This window comes from Danio rerio, chromosome 5 (assembly GCF_052040795.2).
Source record: "Danio rerio strain M-AB ecotype USA chromosome 5, GRCz13ab, whole genome shotgun sequence".
NCBI classification, from domain to species: domain Eukaryota; kingdom Metazoa; phylum Chordata; class Actinopteri; order Cypriniformes; family Danionidae; genus Danio; species Danio rerio.
In genome coordinates, this window is record NC_141025.1 from 55,195,331 (window position 1) to 55,201,343 (window position 6,013).

The 6,013-nt window shown below is 33.1% G+C and overlaps 1 long non-coding RNA gene across 4 annotated transcripts; it reads left to right on the plus strand.

The window, feature by feature from the left end:
• Positions 1 to 1,130: 1,130 nt before the first annotated feature.
• On the plus strand, positions 1,131 to 5,713 carry LOC147844381 (uncharacterized). 4 transcript variants are annotated; one of them, XR_015491768.1, is made up of 7 exons: positions 1,131 to 1,835; positions 2,114 to 2,169; positions 2,564 to 2,623; positions 2,727 to 2,837; positions 3,221 to 3,335; positions 3,991 to 4,102; positions 5,056 to 5,713. It is a non-coding gene; the product is annotated as an uncharacterized LOC147844381 (long non-coding RNA). The 4 variants fall into 4 exon arrangements; XR_015491770.1 differs by having other exon boundaries at positions 2,730 to 2,837; positions 5,056 to 5,296; XR_015491767.1 differs by lacking the exon at positions 1,131 to 1,835 and having other exon boundaries at positions 2,096 to 2,169; positions 5,056 to 5,296.
• The last annotated feature ends 300 nt before the right edge of the window (positions 5,714 to 6,013 follow it).

Sequence of the window (6,013 nt, forward strand, 5' to 3'; positions counted from 1 at the left end):
AATTGCAGATATGGAAAATGAAAATTATAATAATAAACTATATAATACAAACTGTTGCACTCATTGTAAAGTTTTATTGCTGTGAGTTGAGAACATTAGTTATAGAGTAGAAACAATTTTGCTTAATCCTCCTTTACATTCATCCAGTTGCTAAGACTAGGAGTATCCCGCAAGTTCACAGAGACTCCCAAATGCCCGCAAACTGCGAACGCAGGGAGAACATGCAAACTCCACACAGAAATGCCAACTGACCCAGCCGAGGCTCGAACCTTTATGCTGTGAGGCGACAGCTCTACCTACTAAGCCACCGCGTTGCCAAAAAAAAATTAAAATCTACACTGTAAACGATTTCTGTTGTTTTCACAGTATTATACTGCATTTCTCAACAGTTTTTTACTGTATAAGCTGTGCACAGTTTGTTACTGTATATATTGTTGTTTTCACAGTATAATAATGTATTTTCAACTTTTCTATACTGTGAACATGGTTAACAGTATGTTACTGTAGATTTTACAATGAATTTTGGAGAAAAATCAGTTACTGTGCATCTAAATACAGTACTGCAAATGACCAAGATCAACTCCACACACACTATATATTATGATTATTATGTTTATTTATTTTTAGACAAATTATTTTGTGAAGTAAATAACCTAACCAGTTTCTTTAGACTGTTCAGTGCATTAAATGTCCCCTGGTTTTCCATTTTTGGGTGCACTGCACCTTCATTTTATAAGGTAACATGGAAATATTAAATAATATTTAATAAACATAACTTTGTGCTAAACCAAAACTTAAATTGGAACAAAAATAATTGATTCACGTAACCAAAGACTGTTAAACACACAAAATGATTTCAAAGTCAGCTTAAATGTCAGAGTGACCAACCTGCTTTAGACGGATTCAAGAATATTGGGCACCCACTGTAGAGGTCACATATCTCCGCATTTTCAAAAGAACATTTTAAAATACGCACTATCTTAATAAAAAAACCACAGACTTGAGTTTAAAACAACTACATTCTCGCATGAAAAACGGTTAAAAGTTTATTTCATAACACATTTATTATCGAGCCATCGAAGACAGGGGCATGTCTCAATAATTTCTAAGCCGATTAAAGCATGAGGTTTGCCGGATACATGAGTGATGGAGCGCCGTCAACCCCTGGAGGTCAGAATATCCCCTATCGGCAAAGCACACTTAAAATTAGACATGATATCTATAAACAAACCACAGATTTGAGTTTGGAAGAACTACATTCTCGCATGAAAAACTGATAAAACTTCATTTCGTGACATATTAAACGTAATATTTATGATATGATCTGGCTTTTCTCATCCGCCATTACTATTTGCTTGTTGGTGTGAAATGAACTCTGGGAGAAAAAAATATTAATTCTCAAAACACTTCAAGCGAACCTTATTCTTATTGTTAAAGTCAGATATATGTAATATTTTTGCTGGTAAAGTGAAAAAAAAAAAACAATATTACTATTTTATCAATATCACGTTTGCACTGGTTCGGTTCAGCACTCAAACGAAACCGAATCGGATTGAACCGTTTGCTCGGGAATTATTTTATCACACGTGTTCACAAGCACATTCAGCAATATGTGTATAAATGCGTGTGGCCGAGCAGTATAACGAAATAGTAATGGTTCATTGTTGTGTCTTACAATAATATACAAAAAGGAATCGGTTTTAGGCGGATTCGACTCTTTACTGCTCTAAGGAGCCGATTCATAGAACCGAGCCGACTCGATTCGACCTTCACCAGGCAAGCTCTCCTAATTTGAAATCCACCTGTCGCCTTTTCTTCCAGTAAATTCATCCTCGGTAAGTGTTTAAAAGTCAAAGTCTGTTCGTTAAAGGATTGTTTTGTGTATATTTCCGTGTAGTGTGTGTGTAATTTAAAATAATTAACCAAGTACTTAAGTTGTAGGTTCTTATGTCACGTTATTCGACGCCAGACCGTGTTTGTAGTGTTTGCGAGGTATTAGATAATGTACAGTGAGTTTATCTTGAGTGAGTTTTTGACCATAGTAACGTTACCTGAAAAAAAAAAACGTAACTTCTACTTCGTGTTAACTGCATTATTGAATTCTCTATTTCAGCACAACACTGAGATGAAGGCAAAGTCACCATGAAAAGTTAAACGTTTAACGTTAAGGTAAGCTCTGGTCTTCATGTGGTCATTTTGACTAAGTTATCATTATGGTTAAATTTGTTAACTGTAAGTTAACTTAGTTATTCAAAATAAACTCACAATGAAACAAGTCTAAACTGTTTTATTAAATTGAGCTGATAATAAAATTCAGTTGATGTCTTTTAAGCTAACCTTAATATTAACATAATTCATATTAATTGTCTATTTCTCACTGGTTAATGAGCTTATTGTATAGTGTGTCATTAATTGTACATTTTATTTTTGGTGTTTAGGTGTAGGGAATGATTTGTATACAAATTTATTTGAACCCCATACAGATTGGTATGGTTGTACCATAGATTTAGATTATTAAATGTTAAGTCTTATTTTACTTTTATTATATTTATCTTTTTTGCAGCTACAGCAATTGATGTTGAAAAACTGATGCTACCAATCTCTCCTCACTTGATTATTCAAGGTAATGTTGATGTCTTCCTTATTTTGATTAGATTTTGAAATGTCAAATTGTTCACAGATTTGTTGTGAGGAGTTTCATGTACAACCTCTTTTTCTTCTTCCAGTAGCGACGCAGTGGCACAGTAGGTAGTGCAGCAAGAAGGTTGCTGGTTCGAGCCTCGGCTGGGTCAGTTGGCTGAATACAATGGCATAATGATTCTGCTTGCTCACAGGAGGTACTTCATTTAGTTTTTCTCAAGCGATACATCAGTTTTTATGAGTAATGCGTGACACTTGAATTGAAGGGACAGTTCACCCAAAAATGAAAATAATAGCATCTTTGGCATCCTCCACTTGTTTCAAAATAGTTCGATTTTTTTTTTTTGTTCCATTGAACACAAACTCGTATATTTTTTTAAAGAATTTTGGTTCAAATATGGATGTCAATAGTTACAGGTTTCTAACATTCTTCAAAATATCTGCTTTAGTGTTCAACAGAAATTCAAATGGATTTAAAACACATGGAGTAATGGTGGCAGAAAAGTAAACTATCCTTTTAAATATTTTATTCTGAGACTTATTTATATGTGTCTTGTCTTTTGCCATATTGTCTTTCTAGCTCAGATTGTGATGGACCTGGAATGCGACACCAGATACTCTTAAGTCAAGAACCAAATAAAGCACAGATGTGGAGGGATCTGCAACTAAACTAACCGGAGGAAAGGAACCTTTAGGTAAAAACACCTTTATTTAGATCTGAAGTATTTTATTTGGCATAGAGTATTGCTTTTTATTCTTATTCTAATTTTATGTTATGTATATACTGAATATAAGTCATTTAAATTTCACAAATGACTGAATATAAAATATCATCTAGATGTCTTATTTTTCATTGTCTTAAACAGGGGTGCTCAACCCTGTTCCTGGAGATCGACCTTTCTGCAGAGTTTAGCTCCAACCCTGATCAAACGCAACTAAACAAACTAAATAGTATCTTAAGGACCACTTGGTAAATAAAGACAGGTGTTCTTGATCAAGGTTGCAGGTGAGCTCTGTGGAAAGGTAGATCTCCAGGAACAGGGTTGAGCACCCCTGATCTAAATGCTCAAAAATGCTGTTTCCTAGGCGAGGTTGAATGTAGTTCAGAAATAGATTCATTAGAATCAATGCTTAAAATAAATGTTTACTTCTTTCTGTAGACCAAACATGCTTAGTATCCCACACATTTTAATAAATTATTTATTTTGGTTACTTTTACATCTATATATGGGTAATCAAGTATTTAATAAATAAAATGATTTTAAACCACTTGACTTAACCAAATGACTCTATTACCCTAGCTGCTGGGAAAAAACATGTAAAATAACAGATTTTTTTTTTTTTACACAGTGTGGGTGAACATACTACCTGGATGTCCAACAAAGGCTGCACAAGAGCTCATTTGATGGCACATATTCTGTCCTGTCTACATCTCTGACAACCTGGAAGTGCTTCGACATCAGTGAGTAATAAATCTTCATATTATCATGCATTCAGGATTTCTGTAAGCCTTATTTATTGTTAGTTTGTAATCAGCAGTGACTGTTTTAAAAAATTTGGTATTTAAATTATTCTTAACGTTTTACTGATGCTGTGCACAGTAACGTCATGATGATTTAATTTGAGGAAATGTCACTGGTGAGGTGTAATAATATTTATTTGTCTCATTGACATGCCATCACTGCATATTGAAATACAGTTATACGAATTGACCGCAGAATATTACCCAAAACATTTCATGAAGTAGACTGTTTGACTACTCTTCAGTTCTCTGCTCAACTTTAACACATTTGATCGTGTTGCTGCGCCTCTCGGCAGATTTTGACAAGAATGAATGCTTAGTGATTACTTTGTTTTATGCGAACCAAATGTCAGTAACTTATCATTAGCATTATTTTTTTTTTAAATCACCCACGGCTTTCATTTTCTCTTAACGTAATCTTGTCTGTAAGTTAGAAGTAGATTTTCACATGTTAAAAGCTTAAAAGTACTTGATTAACATTAGTCACGTTAAATTAGATTATTTTATTTATTTATTTATTTTTAATATGTAGCCTCTTAAGGTCAGAATGAACTGTGTTCACCCCTCTTAAATCCGTGGAAGCACTAGTAGTGTGGTCATGGAATCAGATATTTAAGCTATACAGAGTCAGACATTAAGTTAAGGAGAGACTTTATTTTTTACATACCTGTGTGGACTCTTTGACTAGTGTTAACTTGACTGATCTTTTCCCCATTAATGTTAGTGTAATTGTAAATAGACAACAATCTGTATTTTGCCAACAAAAACGATAAAGAACAGTTTTTTTATATATATAAAACAGCAGTGCGGTTTTTGGTTTCTAAGTGAATGAAATAATTTGAGGCATGATTAGTTTTTACTTCAGTGATTGATTTTGCTTGTCATTTTTGCAGGATCATCAGAAGTGCTGCTGCCCTTTTTCACTGTCCCTTTTCCACAACATCATTTGGCCTTCATCATTTCCTGTCTTGTAGCAGTATTTTCACCTGTTTTTAAAATTTTAATACTTTTTGATGCATTAATTGTTGACTGGTTTTAATGATCAATTGTTCATTAGTGTTGTGTTGCTTTGTTATATTGAATAATTGCTACTGTTTCAGTAGGGTTTACACAATAAACTTTTATTGTGAAGTTAAAGTTTCAGTTTCTTTATTTTTCTTGTATTTCTTGAACAGTTAAAATAACATTTGTGCAATTTTTGAACATTTTTGCTCATTACAAAGTAGCACTATTAAATACAATAAAATAACATTTAATAACTGTAAAATACTATACAGTAATAATGAAAGTAACGTTAAAATACCGTAGTTCTGTATGGTAAAAATGTACGGTACAATACTGTTTTCAGTTTTGCAGTATGTGTATCACTACTGTAATTGGTGTTACAGTAAAAAAAGAAAACAGTAAAATGATGTATTACATTTTACAGTAAATGTAATACTACAGTAATTAGTATTACAGTAATGTTACTGTTTTATGAAATACAGCAGCTACTGGATAATTGTTGCCAGTAACTTACTGTTAATTTAACAAGAAATCGTTTACAGTGTAAATATTTATTAATAGCCATAATGTCAATGCACTGTACAGAATAAGAGTAGGTTGAGCATTCTTCAAAACGTGTTTTGTTTTTCAAAGAAGTCATATACTGTAAATTTAATAATTGTACTACAATGTCCAAACAACATTACACAATTTTTAAACAATTACGTGCTACACATGATGCTGTTAGAGTAACATCCTCAGAATATCTGTCATTTTTTGTTTGAACTGACAGGATGTGCTGCGTGCGTGTGAATCTGTCAGCTTTGTGTGTCTCTATCCATATGTGTGACTGGCCATTGGGAAATC